Here is a 20565-nt window from a genome sequence, read left to right on the forward strand (position 1 = left end):
AAATTATACTGAACATGGGCAATGTCCAGAATGTTATGACTACGTGGGAAAGGGTGGAAGGACTCCCCCACGTCCCCACCACTCAGCTGATCATATGGAGTCTTTCAGTTGATGTGCGGAAGTGTTTACAAGCTGGTTGCAAAGAACTCAGTCAGCCAGGCTTCTTTGAGTTTAAACAAGTAAAGGCTTGATTTTATTGTGCTAAAAACACACCCAGGAAACTATATTAAAATACTAAAAGAAGGTAAACATATGTTGCGACTTTCACAACACAGACTTACATGTCACAAATTAAAGCAGGTTAACCTTTGGCCGAATTAATATTCAGGGAAGAAAAGCAAAGATATGAAGAGTTCACTGATTAGGAGTCCTTCACTGTTAATCATGGCTGAGGCAGTTGTTAAACTGTTGTCCTTATTTTTCTCCTGGGAATGCTGCTTTTTATTGAAGATTTTTTTTCAGAATTTCTCTGTCTGCCGTTCACAGTATGATATCAGCAGGTAAGATTCAATTTAGTTGAGAGAGGGGAAAGGCAGACAGCCTCTGGCTGTTGATATTGTCTACTTTCTGATGTTATATTTTCAGACTGTCCCAAACCAAGCAGGCTTTTGTAATGAAAGAAATTTCAGAATAGCCAGTCTGATAACATGACCTCTCTCGTCATAATGATTAAGTATTCCACAGAAGGTAATTGATTAGTTTTTTTTATTCGTTCGTGGGATGTGGACGTCACCTTGGGCAGCATTTATTGGCCATCCCTGAGGGCATTTAAGAGTCAACCAAATTGCTGTAGATCTGGGCCGGGATTCTCCGAGCCTCCACGGTGCAATCGCGTTCGGCGCAGGGGCGGAGAATCGGTGCCAGTCGCGCGCGCACGGTCGAGGCGGCGCCAGTCGAGGGCCATGGAAAGAGGCTCCCACCGAGATTCTCCGCCGGCAACTGGCTGAGTACCCGCCGGCATGTTTCACTCATGGTTCCACCCAGCGGGCACTCGGAATGGCGGCTGTGGATAACCAGGCTCGCGAAGAGGGACCACCGATCGGCGGGCGCACGTGATCTGGATGGGCCTATATTGTCGGGGCTGGTTCGCGGTATGGGTCTGCCATGTTGCGCGGGGCTGCCGCCGCGCACATGCATGGACCGCTGCCGGATGTGCAGGACCCCGTATCAGCAGTCGCAGCTGCGAGGACTACTCCAGGGCCCTGCTCACCCCCTTCGGCAGGAAAGTCCAGAGTGATTTGCGACCATTTTTCCTCGCAGGCATGGGGACATAGTCCCATTATCAGAGAATTCCACTCCTGGAGTCACATGTAGGTCTGACAAGGTAATGCTGACAGATTTCCTTCCCTAAAGGACATTAGTGAACCAGATGAGTGTTTACGACAATCGACAATGATTTCATGGTCACCTTTTAGACTTTTAATTCCAGATTTGTTATTGAATTCAAATTTCACCATCTACCCTGGCAGGATTCGAACCCAGGTCCCCAGAGCATGATCCTGGGTGTCTGGATTAGTGGTCCAGCAACAATACCACTACACCACTGCCTCCCCATGGCTGGACGGACCTTGGCTATTGTTATGGCCGAAGTGGTTAATTGTTAATGTCCAAGACATTACTTTTGAATGGTCTATTCTTCCGTGTAATGAGCTGGGAAGAACCCCTGCAAGGTGTAGATATCGGGCACGATTCAACGGCCTTGTCCCGCCTAATTTGGTGCCAAAACGAGGCCGTTGAATCTCACGAGAGGCCTCTTGCCATATTTGCGATGCTCAAAACGCCTCACGAGATTTAACAAAATCTTGCGAGACGTCACTATCTGGATCTCGCCCTCACTGGGCATGGTCCAGATCTGCATATTTAAATGAGCCAGGGTGCCATTTAGTATTGGTTTCCACAAACATGGACCAGTTGTAATGGCGTCTAGGGGGCCTCCCAGGTTATTAGAGACCCTCGGGTGGTCGGGGACAGGGCAGTGCAGCACTCCCTCTGGCAACTACACATCCTGGCATTGCCAGGGTGCCAAGTTGCAGTGCCATGGTGCCCAGGTGCCAGGTTGGCCCAGTGGGGCCATACCATGTGAATGGGGAGTAAGGGGGTAATCCCGGGGCCTCCCTGAGGGAGGGAGGGGGGTTTGAAAATGGGGGGGAGCTGAAAGGGGGGAGGATTGGGGCAGCCATACAAAATGTCACCCCAATATGCGAGGAGCCTTTCCTGATGAGCCCAGAGGCAGGAAATGACTCAAGTGCAGATTCAGCGGAGTAAAACTCCCTGAGGCCAAATAAACGGCAAAGTGCCGTTGAATAGTGGGGTGTTTCTTAGCCCTGCAGCTTCCGAGAAACACCCTGTTAAACGTGCCCAAATTCAGATATAGATTTTTTTATCCGTTGAATTGCGCCATTGCCTCTTTAGGACTCTGTCTCCATCCTAATGGGATGTAATGTAGCTGGTATGCAATGCAAATAATGGCAGCCAATTTACGTTTAAATCCATCTTTGAAGTAATCATTGACATTTGCAGGTGTGAAATTCCATAGGAGGGCATGCTGGACATGTCCTAATTGTACACCACATTGGAAACATCCAGAAAGGCAGCCAACCTGCAGTTGCAGATATTTCAGGTGACCTCTGGCAGTCGTCTTAAGTCAGTGTCTTTATTTTAACAGTTGAAGCTGCCCACTTCAAAAAGGTGCCATATGCGAGTCTAGCCGATGAAATTTAAATTTAATAGTTGACATCCACACACCTCTGCAACAAAAAACCTAAAATAAAGGCTATAACAGATAGGCTTGGAGATTCCTCTGCACTTGTGCACAGATATATACATATTTCAAAGTGACTTAATAAATTGTGGAATCTTGGGTGTAAGTGCGTTCTGCATACAACAGCAATGCATCCAAGTCTCCTTGAACCTCAAATAAATCTCTGCCTACAAGACTGGCCTAGCCCCTCACTCTCCATTGAAACTGTCCTGCAATTGTGCTTTTTTGGGTTGGTGAGCTGAGGAAGGGGGGTGGGGGGGGGATAGGGGTTGGCGGCGGTTGAATCTGAACATTGCGGACTTTTGGTGGCGACCATGGAGTGAGTGGTTGCACATTTGGTGGCTCCCGCTCATGGCGTTTTTTTGGGACCTTTTACCCGGTTAACAGGTGGATGTGAGGCGGAATATAGGTGCAGGAGAGTGAAGGGAAAAGATTTACCCTCTGGTGTATGGAGGAAGCTCCCCTGTCAGCTCAGTGGTCGACGGGCCAACTGGTGAGCTTCTCAAACGAGAAGTTCACCCAGCGATGGAAGGAGCGTCCAAAGGACCTGGCCTGGGTGGTGGATTCGATCAGGGTAGTGGCCAACCGCTTGGAAACAAAGTTGGCGGCCTAGGGTTAGGAGAGCCAGAAGATGGAGGAGGTGGTGGGGGAACACGTGGAGCAGTTTGCCTCGGTGGCAGTGGAGATAGGGCTGATGTACAATCGGCAGAAGCGGCTTCAGGAGAAGGTTGAAGACCTAGAGAACTGGTCACGCAGGCAAAAAAAAGGATCATTGGTCTGCCGGAGGGGAGTGAAGGAGTCGTGCTGGCGCGTATGTGGGGAGGATGCTGGAGAAGCTGCTGGAGAGGGTGCGTTTGCACAGCCTTTGGAGGTGGATCGAGCGCATAGGGCGCTAATGAGGAAGCCCCAGGGGAACGAGCCATCGAGGGCGATGGTGGTGCGGTTGCACTGGTTCCTAGATAAGGAGCAAATTATTCATTTTTTTTCTTTTTATAAATATGGAGTACCCAATTCATTTTTTTCCAATTAAGGGGCAATTTAGTGTGGCCAATCCACCTAGCATGCACATTTTTGGGTTGTGGGAGTGAAACCCACGCAAACACGGGGAGAATGTGCGAACTCCACACGGACAGTGACCCAGAGCCAGGAACAAACCTGGGACCTTGGCTCCGCGAGGCAGCAGGGCTAACCCACTGCGCCACTGTGCTGCCCTTAAAGAGCGAATTATGTGGTGGGCCAGGCAAATGAGGTGCTGCACCTGAGATGGCAGTGAAATCCGAGTGTACCAGGACCTGGGTGCAGAGTTGGCCAAGAGGAGAGCGAGCTTCAACAAGGTGTAGGCAGCCTTCTACAAAAAGGGAGTGAAGTTTGGGCTTCTGTACCCGGCACGTATGTGGGTGACCTACGAAGACTGGGATTTGTACTTTGGATTGGCGGAGGTAGAATTAGCTGATGGAGTGGGAGGGAGCCCCAACAGCGGGGTGAAGAGAAAGTGGGAAGAAGAGCTGGGTGGGGAGTAGGAGGCAGGGTTATGGGAGGAGGCCCTGAGGAGAGTTAATGCGTCCTCGTCGTGAGCCAGGCTCAGCCTGATACAGTTTAAGGTGGTCCACAGAGCACACATGACTGTGGCCCAAATGAGCAGGATTTTTGAGGAGGTGGAGGATAGGTGTGGACGCTGTGCAGGGGGTCCTGTGAACCATATCCATATGTTTTCGGCATGTCCGAGGCTGAGGGGTTTCTGGCAGGGGTTTGCTGATGTCATGTCAGGGGTCTTTAAAGTGAGGGTGGTTCCAAGTCCAAAGGTGGCGATCTTTGGTGTGTCGGAAGACCTGGGATCCCAGGGGTGAGAGAGGCCGACGTCCTGGCCTTTGCCTCCCTGATGGCCTAGAGACGGATCTTACTAGGGTGTTGGGACCGGAGCCCCCGAAGTTGGGGGTGTGGGTTAGCAACATTGCGGCGTTTCTCAGACTCGAGAAAATGAAATTCCCCTTGAGGGGTTCCATGCAGGGGTTTGCTCGGATGTGGCCACCATTCATCCATTTCTTCGAGAAGAATTAAGCTCTCAGCGGGGGGGGAGGGTGGGGGGTGGGGTAGGCATGGAGAGATGAGTAAGGACAGGAGAATCAATGGAGGGGTGGTTGGGAAATGGGATATTGTTTTTGTACAGCCATATGGGCTGGCGTTCGTGCCTGGGAGGGGGATTTGTTGGTTATATTGTTGTGTTTTTCTTTTTGTTCAAATTTGATGTATAAAATTGTTAAAATTATAAATGCCTCAATAAAATATTTTCCTAAAAAAAGTATCTGAACATTGCATTCAGATTTTCAGATGCAGTAGGAGTAAAAGTAATGTCATAGAATCCCTGAAGTGCAGAAGGAGACCATTTGGCCCATCAAGTCTGCACGATCCTCTGAAAGAGCACCCCACTTAGGCCCACTGCCCTGCTCTATCCCCACTTAACCTGCACATCATTGGACTGCGGGTGGAAACTGGAGCACCCGGAAGAAACCCAGGCAGACATGGGGAGAATGTACAAATTCCACACAGGCAGTCACCCAAGGCCTGAATTGAAGCCGAGTCTCTGGTGCTGTGAGACAGCAGTGCTAACCACTGTGCCATCCTTATGCAACTATGAAATTGTTTGAGAGCTTTCAAATACATTTCTCTTTTTTGATTCCTGTTCAGTATTATCTGTTCAATTTAATATTTTTAACAGCAAAGTTGATTAACTATTGTGGATTCTTAAAAATGCTATGTCTAATAAGCATGATTAAATTAAAATTCCATATTTTATGACTTATTTTTAAGTACTGATGTTTCCTATGTGTTTTACACCCTGATGCTACTTTGACATTTCATTAGGCCTCGATCGGTTGTTTACGGTGGCTACTTTGGATGTGCACCAGTTTATATCTACTTTGAGTTTGGGTGTATTCTAGGATTGGGAGGACACTTACACTTTATTTCTGACATCAGCAAACTGGATACAATTTATGGGCACTACTTCTGGGTTGTGACCCACAGAGGCAACCCTTGGCCATAATGGTTTTCTCAAAATCTCCTCAAGTGCATAAGATTTCAGGACTTTAGGGCAGAACGGTGGCACAGTGGTTAGCATCGTTGCCTCACGGCACGAAGGTCCCAGGTTCGATCCCGGCTCTGGGTCACTGTCCGTGTGGAGTTTGCACATTCTCCCCATGTTTGCGTGGGTTTCGCCCCCAAAACCCAAAATGTGCAGGGTAGGTGGATTGATCATGCTAAATTGCCCCTTAATTGGAAAAAATGAATTGGGTACTCTAAATTTAAAAAGAAAAGATTTCAGGACTTTTTCAATCTTGTTGCGTGTCACCAATATGATGTTCAACGTATACCTCCACCCATTCTCTGAAATGTGAGACTTGCTTCCAATCCAGTGAATCATCAATTCCAGGCACGAAGCACGGGCACTAAAGTGAAATTCACCAAGTGAAATTACTTCAAAAATGTGATGATGCCGCAGAGAACTATTGCATTGAAGAAGTTAAAGTACAGTTTGAAATTTCTGAAAATACATCTGAAAGTTTTAGGATCATGCCAGAAAGACCATTCAGGGAATATTGATTTGGTTTAAATATTGCAATATTCAAATAACTATTGAAAAATTGTTAAATTAAGCAAATCTTTTGGGTTCAAATCGAAGGCACAATTATATTGGCCTCACGGTGCCAAATTAAGTTTAGATATATCAGGCAATTCTACAATGAGAAAGTGCAGGATCTACTGTATGATAGACCTACTATTTTCTTAAAACCTCCACTTTAAGTCATCATCAATTATAATGTACAATTTTCCCAATACACTGCATTAAACATTTAGTTGTGGTTAGGTCATTCGCTAATTCCGTCTGAGCCTGTCAACACTTTTCATGAAATTTTCTGTATGATCAAGTTTCAACCTGTCCAAAATGGCCATCAGCCACTTGTAAATCCTGATCATTACTCCTGTGAGGAATTCATTTCAAAACTTCATAAAATCTGGATATAGCAGGTTTATGTCATGGAGCATTGTTTGACAATCAATTACTCATGTTGGTTTCAAGAACCTTACCAATAAGAAAATTGAGCGGGATTCTCCGATCCTGGGGCTAAGTGTTGACGCCCCTAGGATCAGCGATCGTGCGCAGCACAGGGGGCCAGCATGGTACTGGAGAGCCTCATGCTGCTCCAGCTGCCGAAACGGGCGTCAGCACGGGCGGTGTGAGTTCGCACATGCGCGCCATGGCCGGCGCGATTTTGCACATGCGCGTCAGTTGCCGTCTCCGCGCCGGCCCCGCGCAATATGGCGGAGATCTACAGGGGCCCGACGCAGAGGAACATAGGCCCTCACCGGGATAAGCCCGCCCGCCGATCGGTAAGCCCCAATCGCGGGCCAGGCCACCGTGGAGCCCCCCCCCCAGGAGTCGGATACCAGGGTGCCAGGGTCGCAATGCCAGGGTGCCTGAGTGCCAGGGTGGCGCGGCCATGGGTCAGGGCTTTGCCCACTAAAAGAGGGTGGGAGGGGTGTAAAAGGGGGTGGGAGGGTGGTGCAGGATGGGTATGAAGGGGCCTCTGGAAGGTTTGGAGGGTGAATGGTAAGTGTCCTGGAAAGGGGTGAGCCTGAAAGGTGGAGCAGGAAGGCCTGAAAAAGGGGGACCCTCAATGGCCCCTCAATGACCCCATGGCGAGGTGTCATCACTTGGGGGGGTGGGGTAGTTTCCATGTGTGTGGGGGAGTGGACATTGACCGTGGGTGCGGGAGACCCTCAAGCTCACTTTGAGATCGGGCCTCCCTTTCAAAATGGTGACCCGATCTCTGAGGAGCCAGTCCAGCCAGCAAGTTCATCTCCCAGTGATGAAAATAATTCCAAGGGTGGGCTAGCCTGATGAGAAGCTGCCCAGGGCCTAAAAAAAGTGACTAAGTGTGGTTTGATAGCGGTGGAGAACTCGCTGACAGAGCCGGGGGTAACTCCCCGCAAAACCCACACAAATGACACTTGGAAACCTTTCCGTTAGATCGCACCCTCTGTTTCTGAGGACTTTCCAATACTGAAATAACTGCTCAAGAAGTACCATCGACTGAAAGGATTGAGGTTACATCTCAGGTCGCAAGTAGTCAAGTTCAAGAACATAAAATTCTACCAAAAAGGAATAGACGTCCACCACAGAGACTGTCTTATTAAATTGTATATATGCATAGAAATAATGTGGATCTGTTGTGTAAATGTTAATTGATGTCATTGCACTACTGAAGTAAAGAGGGAGGGGCATTATGTATCTGGGAATACATTCTTGCTGGTTCTGTGTCATGTGATGTGCAGTGATGTCAGCAGAGTGTTTGTGCAGGCTTTGGGCAGATCACCATCTTTGACTGTTTGAGCAACACCCTTAATAAACCTCTCATTGTGTTTAACAAGAATCCAGAATGTGGGCACCTCCATATCTTTTCTCTTTGTGGCAACAAAGACATACAACAAAAATATTCCCATAAGTAATAGCAACGATAGACTACTTGTTGTTTAAGTATGTCCAATTGAAAGTGCAAAGATCCTGCAATTTACAGCTAAACCTATGCTTAAAGGATGGATTATAGGGGAGGAAGGGTGCATTCTGCTGCCCCAATCTTTTTGTATGAGACGAGAGAGATCCAAGAAGCTTGGGTAGCTTCAAGCTGCAGTAGTCAGCTGGTACAGGGTGTTTCTGCTTTTGCCTTTCTCTAGTCCACCGAAGATTGCTAATCATGACTTATACCATGATATCACTATAGGGCAAGGTGAGCAGGTAGATTCCAAGAACCATCTCAGGAATTGAACCCATGTTGTCAGTATTACTCTGCATCAACTGAACATACTGATGACCATGAAACCATTGTCAATTGTCGTAAAAACTCATCTGAGTTCACCAATGTCCTTTCGGGAAGGAAATCTGTCATCCTTACCTGGTCTGGCCTACATGTGACTCCAGATCCACAGCAATATGGGTTGATTCTTAATCCCGCAGGGATGAGCAATAAATGCTGGCACAGCCAGCGATGCCCACATCCACAAATAAATAAATTTAATTAACAAAACTCCCTCCATCATCTAGCTCTCCATTTTGCACTCCAGTGCTTTACTTGGGGCTAAGTGCAGGCGATTGAGTCGGTGTGCTTGCCTTTTGTGAGGACTGCCTGTGAGTTTACCTTCGTTTAACATCTTCAGTAAATTGAACATGTTCTTTATTTCTGACATTTTTTGAAAAGTAATTTTTATATTGTGCCAAACATTTTAACATTTTAAAATTATCCCCTAATTGAAATAGCAGAGTCGCTGGACTGACAACTTTTGTCAATATTTCAATTTCCTTTTTCGCCAAATGAAACATATTTCTCGATACTCGGGAATCACCAAAGACTGTTTCCCATTAGTTTTCTCCCGATGAAAATGTGATTATCCCCATAAGCTTCAGGTAAATTATCCTTTATTGAACACTCGAAAGAGAAACTTGTGTCAATTAATTTTATCAATTTCAACCTCAGAAACAACAAAGACCAGGCTTGGTAGTTTGAGATGCTACTGCTTTGGGCCACAGTTTAGAGAACCCAAAAGTGTATCATGGAGTTCACCTGACCCACAACTTTTAATAGATTGTGGTATGGGGAGCACACGGCCCACTCTACAGGAGTGGTACAGCAGAAATGGAAAAGTATTTGTCAAAGCAAAACAATGTTTATTCTATGAACTCAAGTTAACCTTTTTAAAACATACAGTGAACATCTTAGCAACCATTAATTCAAATACACCCCCCCCAAAGAATACAACACTAAGTAATGCTTAATAACTTCCCAAACAACATCCAGAAGACAAAATAAACAACTTTTAACAGAAGCACATTAGGTTTACATTCATTAATGAGAACATTTATAATTCTGAATTCACCAAATGATCAAGAGATAGTCTTTTGATGGCAGAGAGAACAGCAGTACACCTGCTTGGTCTGGCTTCAGCTCCAGCACCGAAAACAAAACTAAAACACACCCTGCAGCAAACAGCCTAAAACGAAAGTAAAATGCTGACAGACAGCCCAGCTCCACCCACACTCTGACATCACTGATAAACACCCATTTCTTAAAGGTACCTTTCTTAATCACCCATTTCTTAAAGGTACTCTCACATGACACTACTGTTACATGAAAGTCAGATGTGTTTGTAATTAATTTGGAAATTACTTCCATGTCTCCCCTTCTTGAGCATTTTGTCTCCGAAGATAGCAAATAACCCTAAATAGATGTAAGGCAAGCTTTGGAAAGGCGAAGCCTTTAGTTCAAATCATCACCATGTTGTGACATTTAATGTCTTTAAAACTGGATTCCTGCCAGACATCCCGGCAAACAAGGCTTCAAGGTTAAAGCTTAGCTGTTATGAAACAAAACCTTTGGTGCCTTTCATAGTTGCAAGACTAAATTTTAGTCAAACTAAATCCACTCTAACATCTCTAATTTAAAACGTAATTCAGCTTTTGTATCACAGTTCTGGATGAACAATTTTAAATTGAAATGAACAAGCTCAACAATCACATTCATACTTCCATATTTTCTCTCCACAGTTTTAGCTTCCGTCTGTCCCTCATAACCATTTTCCCTAACCCAGGGCTTTCTTTCACGATGAGCTCTTTTCCAACATTTGAATGCTGCAACTCCACGTTCTCCTGTACAATCCCTTTTCTTCCTCCCATTTCCTGTAACTCTAACCCTGCTCTGCGCATGCTCCCCAAAACCGTCACACCTCCAGAGGGAAAGAAAACTCAGTTTGGCTTTTGCCATCGTGCCTTCCCTAATACCCTCCTCCCACTCGCAATGTTTCCAAATGGGTAAGTACCGTTCTGGAGTAACAAGTATCTGAGCAGCCAAATATGTATTTAACTACTTCATCGACACGACCTAACACCACCAGGCAAACCCCACTGGTTTGGGTTCCAAAATAGAAGATTAAGGGGTGAGGCAGGGAATTGTGCTTTCATTCTCAGTCCATAGTTGCCTTTTCACGTTTTGGAGATGGTGGTTCTCCCCAACACCACCAAGTTTCAATTTCTATCCTCCCTGGGCAAACTAATACTGTTTTTGAGATGCAGAGTGCTAGGAGCACCTCTAACTATTATGCCTGCTCAGGTCTCCATCCGCTATGCATGCCGCAGTTTCACTAAACTGTGTTTCCTGGCCTTTCCATTTGCTGTTTCAGTATCAGAACAGGCTGCCCCGAGTGATCGAATCTTCAGTTCCCTATTTTTTTCTGGCTGCTCCTCTATAAGTTCCGCAACTTCTTTATTTCTGGTCTCAGTGCCTTCTCCTAACTTCTGAATTCCCACCATTAGATATTGGGCACAATCTTCCGGAAAAACTATTCGACGTTAATTGGCCCACTTAACGAGGCCTCACAAGCTTCCCGCTCTGAATGCCGGCTCACCAGCTGATTTGCCGGGACCGCACTCGTCAGCCCCCCGCTAACAAGTTCGAGCAGCACTTAAGCTGCACTTGCTCAGCCAACCCCAGCCAGCTCGCAACAATGGCGCCGAGGAAACCGGCCCCAAGATTCGGGAATGCTGACTTGCGGAGGCTCCTGGATGCAGTGGAGACCAGCAGGGATGTTGTGTTTTCCTAAGGGTCCCGGAGGGTGAGCCACGAGGCAGCCACTGCTGCATGGGATGAGGTGGCGGCAGCAGTCAGCTCGGGCAATGTGACCCGGTGGACTTGCCTCCAGTGTTGGAAGAAGTTCAACGACCTACACCGGCAGCCAGAGTGAGTAGGCACCAATGTCCCACCCCCGATCCCCCCAAGGGAGCATCCCCCCCAGGTGACCGACAACACTCCCTCCATCCCCCTCCCCCTTCCACACTCCCTCCCCCCACCCAAACCCTCCCTTCACACACCCCCCCCACCACTGTGAACCACGCTTGTGTCTGTGTCCCCTCAGGAAAAGCTCTCCCATAATCGGCGGGAGAGGGCCCAGCCTGGCAGTGAGATGCCGGACTTGAGAATCGTCACCTCCTTCGAGGAGCAGGTCCTGGAGGTGTTCGGTGTGGCCGAGGTCAGGGTGGTCACCTGTACAGAGGCTGGCGGATGCCGCAGAGGTGAGGGACTACTGGATTTCACCCGGAGGATAGCGCCGGCAATGTGTGAAGGTGTCCAAGGCGTTGCGCAGTTGGTGACGGCCATGGCTGAGGGTCTTGGTAGTATGTCTGCCGCCTGGGGGATGTCACCCAGTACCAGGCCGACCTTGATGAGGTTCTGCAGGACATGTCCCGCTCTCAGATGGGAATGGCTAAGGCACTGCGGAGCTTGTCCTAGTTGCAGATGGGCATGGCTGAGGCACTGCAGAGCATGGCCCGGTCACTAGGGGATGTGTCCCAGTCACTGAGGGGCATTGCCGAGGGCGTCGACACGATGGTGCAGACTATGGGGAGCCCCCAGGGCTGGCAGAGCCAGATGATGCAGGGGCAGCATGGGCTCAAACCACTGCCCCTCCGTCCCAAGCTTAACCCCAAAGCCGTATGGGCACCGACCGGGAGGAGGGGGCACTGAGTGTCAACCCGGGCCTGTCCCATGGGGCGGCGAGTGTGGCCACCAGCTCTCCCGAGTTCCACCCCTCTGATGAGGCCATGTCCCAGGATCAGAACATGGGACAGGGCGGCACAGCTGTGCATGTTTCACCGACAAGTGTGCCGGGGCCCTCTCGCCCCAGAGGACGCCCGCCAGGGTCATCGAAGGCCATGGATCGAGGTAAACATCTGGCTGCCTCCACCTCAGATGTGCTTCCTGGCAAAACACCAAGGCGTAGTGATCGATCTAGGAGGTCCAATCCATTGAGCATCACTGAGGGCACAAGGTAGGGGGAAGGGTTAGGTAGGGGGTGGGGAGGGGGTGGGTTTGGGGGCTAGGGGAGGTTGCGGGTGGCACTCTCGGAAATGGGGTATTGTACAACACATTAAACAACTCTTTGCACAAACATTCTGATGCCTCCCTCACTTTCTTCCATGATGCAGGATGACCCGCAGTCTCTTTGCCTGTCCCTCCAGGTGACCCCCCCCCCCCTCTCCCCCGTGGCACCAACCCACCCACGGCCTAGTCACATCCTGGGAGCTGTGCCCCATGCCCTGGGTGTGCGGATGTTGGCTGCTACGTGCCACAGAGTGTCCAGGCATCAAGGTTTGATTGGAATGCTAGCCAATGACTCCCACATGCTACAAGGTGTGTCAAATGCTCACTTAACCACAATTGCCAGTTTGCTATTAGCGATAGCCTTCAGCCGCACAGCCAGAGGCCTAGCAGTCGCTGTGGGTTATGGGTGATCAGTGGGGCAGACGGGCAGGGACAGGGATTGCTCCCCGGCATGGGCCTGGGATCCAAGGGTTGGCATGGTTGTGCCGCGAGCATTTTCTCCGCCCCCCCAGTTGCACCCCAAGCGCCTCCCCCACACTCCCATGATGGCCCACCCCAGCTGAGGGTCCCCCACCCCCCGCTGGGCACTGGGATGGCAAGGCCAACACCCTCGGTCTCTTTGCTTGTGCGCAAAGATAGTTACTCCCCTCCTCAGCTCCCAACTGAAGCCCATCCGCCAGGTTCACGTTTTTAAAAAGAAGTACCAATCAGCGCCAGCAGGAGCACTTGCTGGGGAGGCTGATGGATGGCGGGTGGCTCTCATTAATTGCATGGAAATGGGTCTTACGTGGTGGTAATTGCTTTCTCGCCACGCTACGGCGGGATTCCGAATTCGCCTACGGGAGCGGGCCGGTTGCATCGCAAACTGCTTGGCGCCTGGCGCGGTTCCCGTTTTTGACCTCTCCCGATATTCACTAACCCCGCTACGCTTGAGTGCTAGCATAACGAAGCCGGAAGATCGCGCCCATTGTAACACTGAATCCTTTCTTTTCACTTTCTCTATTCTTTTCTTCTTTTGAATCAAACCCTATTGGAAAGGAATCATGACACACACCAGTCTGTACTCTTAACTCAGCTTCTAGTTCCTTAGTTTTTATTTTGAATTCCTTGTGGTCACTTCAAGAATTGGCTCCACCAGTTAACTTTTAAGAAACAACGATTTATTCCAACTATAAACAACTAATTACTGAGTGCTTTGAAATAGTCTTTCCATGTTCGGTTTTGTTCTGTAGTTTGCCCTTGGATTCACTTTGGTTAGAAGAACACGTTGTGGCGTGGTCAGGGCCGGTGGATGTGGTCAATGTGAACAGGAAGACCATCAGGAAGCACATCAATCACTAGAGGAGTCGATGGTTGGAGACCATCTTGGAGTCGACAAGTCTCCCAGCTGCACCTGTCGAGGCCCGGGAGGTCAGCTTGTTCACCTATCATTGAAGTTGTGCCTCCTGAGGTGGCATCAACTTTTGATCACTCGATCCTCCAAAAGAGTGCCGAGCCTGTGGCGGGGCTACCAAGGCGTGGGAGGAACTGGAGGTGTTAACTTTTGACGGATTCTCTTTCCCCTGTTGTCTCTGTTAACATTTGTAATTTCTGTATATAGTTTTGGGGTAGTTGTAATTAGAGAATTAAGGTGGGAAGGGGAATGTGGTAACATGGCCCCTTTAAGGGGGGGGCAGGTTCCATGGACCACGTGACCAGCTCAGGGCCAATCGTGAACCCCAGGCAAAAGAGAGTCTGCGTTAGCCCCTGGAGCAGGACCCCACGCAGTGTGGACCAGGGAGCCAAAGTGTTAGACCTGTTGTATAATGTTCTGTGCCGACTACTTAACTGTCTTTGTCTTTCAGCAACAAACCCCTTTGTTAACTACTGGAAGCCTCCAGTGTATGTTTTGAACCACAACAGTATGTTCATTATATTGTAAGGATGTACTGGTGAAGTACTTTGTGTAAATATAAATAAAGAACGGCTAGAGCACTGGGTCTGAGGGGAGAGCTATGAGACTGAGCAAAGTCAATAAATTATCTCAGTAAAGGACAGCTCTGTGTATTAGTTTTGACTCCACCAACTGGTTTAGATTCTATAAAGAGGCACCAGAGTCAACAAGGCAAGAGCACAGTAGGGAACCATTGCATTGTGAAACTAGCAGGCTGGGAAATCTTTAAATAGTGAAACAGCGCAACAGCATCGCAGCCTATATAAAAGGATTGTGCTCACCGTACCTGCTCTGCAAGTGTCCATTCATTTCTTTACAGGTGATTTTCAACCTTTTGAAATAATTTCACTCATCTTGAAATTCCCTCACCTCTATTTATAATTCTCTGCTGTCAGCCTTTATTGCAGCATTAGGAATATCCAATTCTACCTTGGATCTCTGATGAGGAACATGCTGCGGGATTCTCTGACGGCAGGATCTTCCAACCAGCCGACAGCGCACCCACGCCTGCACATTTCCCGACAGCGTGGGGTGGCCCACAATGGGAAACCCCATTGGCTGGCTGCAAGAACAGAGAATTCCGTTGCCGGCGGGGAATGCCGTGCCGGACAACGGTGCTGGCGAGACGGAGAATCCCACCCATGATTTTTATTCGTTCATGGGGTGCGGACGTCTCTGGCTGGTCCAGCATTTATTGCCCATCCCGGGGGTTCTTTAAGAGTCAACCACATTGCTGTGGGTCTGTAGTCACATGTTGGCCATACCAGGTAAAGGCGGCAAATCTCCTTCCCTCAAGGACATTAATGAACCAGGTGGGTTTTTATGACAATTGGCAATGCTTTCATAGTCATTATTAGGTTATTAATTCCATATTTGTTATTGAATTTAAATTTCACCATCTGTCATCATGGGATTTGAACCCGGATCCTCAGAGCATTACCCTGGGGTCTCTGGATTACTAATTCAGTGACAATACCACTATGCCACTGCATCCCGAGCAGCAATAAATGATGTTGCGTTATTACAAGATCTCGGTTCGCTGGTATGTTTCTGATAATTGACTTCTTGAACCGGGTAACACACACTTTTGCCAAAAGAGAGAGGGGGGGGGGGCAAGAGTTCAGTTTTCATCCTGTTTCCTCTGTTGAAAATATTCTTGACACTCCCTGTGTCACTTATAGTCTCTCTGCAGTGCCTGGAACCTGGCCTGTTATACTTCACCCATTGTGTACTTTCCATTGTGGGTCTGTCTGTGGCAGCCAGTGTTTCAATATCAAGCACTTTACATTTTAATGTCTCTTCCTTAGACAGTGGCGAGTTTTGATGGGTCTGAATGTTTGTTTGTTTTTCACCCTAACCCTGGAAGGTGGCCTTGGATTTTTAAATAGTTTGTTCTCACTTATTTCAAATTGCAACATTTCTAGTCAGTTGAAAGTTTGAAAACCATATTTTTTTTTAAAAGGGGGAATAGCTTTATGACAAACTGTATTGAAAATGTGCAAAATTGTTGCATTGAGTCAGGGCATTTGGCCCAATTTCCTACACTCATATCCCTCATGTACGTATCAAGCCTCCCTTGAAATATACCCATCACTCGATGTGGTAGCATATTCCATATTATCACCATTCCCTCTTGTAAAGAAATGCCTCCGAAATGCTTGATTGTTTAGTCAGTGGTCTGCTTATAATTATATCCCCTTGATCTAAACTCAATAGAAGTGAAAGTAATTTCACCACATTTGCCCCTTTATATTTTAAAGACTTCTATCTGGTCTCCTTTCAACCTTGTCTTTTCCAGATAAAACTTGGAGTCTGCTCAATATGTCCTGATTGCTGCATTTTCTCAATTCTGGCGATGTTGTTGTAAATCTACTCTGCCCTTTCTCCAATATCCTTTTTGCAGTGAATTGGATGGGAATTTGAGGGAAATTAATTTGTACTGTGGGAATAGAGGGGTGGAATGACACTGACTGGATTGCTCTACAAGGAGCTAGCAAGGGCTGGATTGGCAGAATGGCCTCCTCTGTGCTTTAATGGCTCTATGACGATACTCTATGGCACTGGCCTTCCCACCATGGATCCAATCAGGGCAGAGATGAGAAGGCAGCTGCCACCCTCCCACCCGATTAAATGCCCTCCTTGCCATCAAACTCACCATCGGGGACAGCATTAAAATTCACCATCTGTGATTGTTTGGGTAACGTGGAAACGGGATCCTATTGACAGGCTGAGTTAAATAACCATAGTAAAGCCCAATGTTGAAATACTCATCAGGTTCCTGACCCTCAGCCGCACCTCCCTGCAAATCTCCCCACCACCCTCCCATTTACCCAGCAGCCACCCTCCCCTCTCCCCCCAGCATCCCCAATGCCCTCCGTTGCAAAGAGGTTAGTTTCATTAAGATTCTGCCTATTGTATCTGTTGGCTGCTTCTATTTGTTTGCCTCAGGAGCTCTGCCTGCAAAGGGTAGTAATGTCCTAGGAACCATCCATGGATTCTTTCCTTCTCCTTGAAAGTGAAGATGGTATGGACTCCTTTTTTAAAGTGAAGTTATCATGAGATCTCTATGTGAGCCAACAATCACTTACGTTAAGTCAATGCTGTTAGACATTGCTGAACTAAAATCCGTACCAGCTCTTGGGAACAAACGGGCACCGTATTACACTGTACAATCTGGAAAAGACAGCAGACTTGTGGATTTGTGTTGCTCTATTGGATTGTGATGTGATGAAGATTCTTGGCCCTGCCGATGATGGATAACGCAATTGTGACCTCCTGATGCATTTATACTACAGCTACATTGATGTGAAGCAGTTTTGTTTAGCCCTGAAGGTATTGTGAATGAAGCATCACATCCTGATCCAACACTGGCAGGAAACATTACTTGGGAGTCAGTTGGGAACTTGGCGCTCAATCTGTGCACCAGGTTTAGCATCGATACAAAGTAGCTTTGTATTTGCGTTGATACTAATCCTTCCATGAAGGAATGCATTCTTCGCATAGACAAATACATAGAGACAGAATTGGCTAATTTGCAGATAATCCTTGGAAGAAACCAAACATACAAATTCAGTACTGCAGTGAATTTGATCATTATTGGCAATAATGGGTGAATCGTTGAATCTGAAGAGTTTCTGTAAGTAGTCGGTTCAGCATTTTCACAGCTGGAGGTTTCTTAGACAGCTTCCTTCCAAGAAATGTCTCTGGTAAGGTGAATCACTGTGTGATGTACCGTGGAATGAATAGTTTGCTGTGCCATATGGCATTGTTCTGTGCCCTTTCCCATTCATTGCATGTTCATGTGTTTCATTGGAATCGGATATGTGAGGAAGCTGTGCCATAGATTATGATACCACAGATGATAATTTGGCAGCTTTCAGCCTCACCACAGACTAATTCTCAATCTGTCAGGAATAGAGCACATTATTCAATTCCCATTTGCTGGCTTAGTCTAAATCTTTGTACAACCTTTTCTCTTTGTTCTTGGGATGTGAGCAGGGCCAGCATTTATTGCCCATCCCTAGTTGTCTTTGATCAACTGAGTGGCTTGCTCCTGAGTTAAGAGTCAACCACATTGCTGAGCACCTGGAGTCACATGTTGACCAGACCAGGTGAGCACGATGGATTGCCTCCCCTCAAGAATCTCGTGAAACAGTAGCTTCATGATCAGTCATAATGAGACTAGCATTTTATTCCAGATTTAATAATTAATTGAATTTAAATCCCCCTAGCTTCCGTGGTGGGGTTTGAATTCATGTTTCTGGATTACTAGTTGAGCAATATTATCATTATACTATTATCCTGTACTGAAAAGGCTCTTACTGCAATTGCTTGACATTATTAAGACTGAGTGCAAGTTCCTTTGTAACAGATGTAAAATGTTACCAACTCATTGTTGAAGCCTAAATGCCACCCATTGTGCAATTAGAAACAACATGGATCTTAATTGATGGATCCAGTAAACTCAATGGTGCTGTTTGGTAAGGGTTATCAGCAGCACAATTTTTTACTAATTGTTTTTTTCAACATGAACTAACCATTGTGGTCATGGAATGTGTGGGGAAACCTCTGAACATTTGAATACTGCATCAGTCACATCTTATCAGAACGAACCCATCCACTGGGATAGTCAATTAATTGTTTTGAAAGAACCACCACTCCTCAAACAATGGACCAAGCCGCCTCCTTCTGTTCCCCTATGCTTCTAATTAACACCTCTCTGTTTACAATGAAAGCAGCAACAAAGGTTCAAACAGTAAAAAGGAGCTTAATCTGTCTCAGATTGCAAAAGGTAAAGGATGCAGTTTCAAAATTTAAAAGCCCTAAACGAGACTTGGGCTGAAAGATTGCAGGTAGTGTATTGATACTTTTCTGACAAACTGTCTGCCCCAGTTACAGCGTCACCAATGTTGTGACATTTTGGAAAATAGTAAATGGTTGTGTCCGTGCCTTCTCAAATATTTAGGCCTAAAAATCAACAATTTATTCCGCTGCAATATAAATATTTCACCAAGCACGGTTCAACTCACTTTACCAGCAAAGTTACAATTTGGTGCTACAGAATTATTCCCTTTCTTGCATTTAGAACTGATGATAATTTAAAAAAAAACAAATTTCTATCCTTTCTGAAAGAGGGAGGCAGCTCATTTTTAACCTTACATAATGGCTGTAGAGTACATATCTGCCCAAGACAGATAAAATTGTAACTGCATTTTGCCTTCAGGTACACAAGCGATAGAATTAATTATTAGACATAAATGTATCCTGCAATGAATTTAGAGATGAGACAGAAATTTAAAGTTTATGCATAATCAGATTTGGACCTTAGGTTGGTAACTTGAGAGCAATGTTCTGTTCACTGATGTTTACCAGTACTGATACAGACAAAACTGAAGCAGCTTAAATGAGGCTCCTAAATCATTAATGTATCCAAGACCTGAAAGTCTGATGTGTATAGCCTTTTATTTTTTTTGCTGAATCTCATGCTGAGATCCATTGTCTTTTAGGTCTGGCAGATTGGAACATTATTGTTATTTCATGAAAGCTCCCTGGAGAATACAAACGTTTTCATACGGAAAGATGGGGACCAGCAGGGACGGTCTCTATGGAGAACAATTTTTGTTGTTTTTTTAAACCGATGCAAGTAATGACTTTCATTCATGGTCTGATTTGTTTTATTGCAGATAAAGAAAACCCAATTAATAGTAAATAGCACATCAGAAAAAACTTTCTGATTGCGATCGAGGTGTTATATAAATTGCTTGAGCATGCTTCTGATTGGCTCGGTTGCATATAAATGGAGTTGCAGAAAACAAAAGCCAATTGTTCACATTCTACAACCATTTTATTTAACTTAATAACTGGCTACATGCTATGAAATACAATGAAAGATTCTGGATTTCCAACATTGTACAACAAGCTCGTAATAACATGGAGAAGCACCACCAATGTATAGACTGCAATGCTTTAGTGATTTGTCAATTGAACCCATTGATTGAATTATTTCCAACAAATCACGGCCAGAGATCGGGTTATTTGTAAATTGTATGCAATTAAAACTTTTAATCACTGCTTCTTTTGATTATTTAGGGCTGTTACCTAGGATCTAATAGGATGCCAGTTTATTTTATAATAATAATCTTTATTGTTGTCACAAGTAGGCTTACATTAACACTGCAATGAAGTTACTGTGAAAATCCCCTAGTCGCCAAAGTAACTTCATTGCAGTGTTAATGTAAGCCTACTTGTGACAATAATAAAGATTATTAGGATAATATTAACATTCAGAATAATATTCAAACTAAATAACTGCTTCCGGTTTGCTCAGTGACATCCAGAATAATGGAATTTCCTAGAATCCCTGCAGTGCAGAAGGAGGCCATTCGACCCATCGAGTCTGCACCTTTGAAAGAGCACTCCACCCAAGCTCACTCCCCGCCCTATCC

The 20565-nt window shown here is 46.4% G+C and overlaps 2 long non-coding RNA genes across 2 annotated transcripts in view; both read left to right on the forward strand.

The window, feature by feature from the left end:
* LOC140425331 (uncharacterized) overlaps positions 1-20565 on the forward strand; it is a 92183-nt gene that overhangs the window by 33250 nt on the left and 38368 nt on the right. The gene's annotated exons all lie outside the window — the stretch shown is intronic.
* Positions 349-20190, forward strand: LOC140425332 (uncharacterized). Its single transcript, XR_011947835.1, has 3 exons — positions 349-500; positions 19627-19718; positions 19804-20190. It is a non-coding gene; the product is annotated as an uncharacterized lncRNA (long non-coding RNA).

This window comes from Scyliorhinus torazame, chromosome 6, assembly GCF_047496885.1.
Source record: "Scyliorhinus torazame isolate Kashiwa2021f chromosome 6, sScyTor2.1, whole genome shotgun sequence".
Lineage (NCBI taxonomy): Eukaryota > Metazoa > Chordata > Chondrichthyes > Carcharhiniformes > Scyliorhinidae > Scyliorhinus > Scyliorhinus torazame.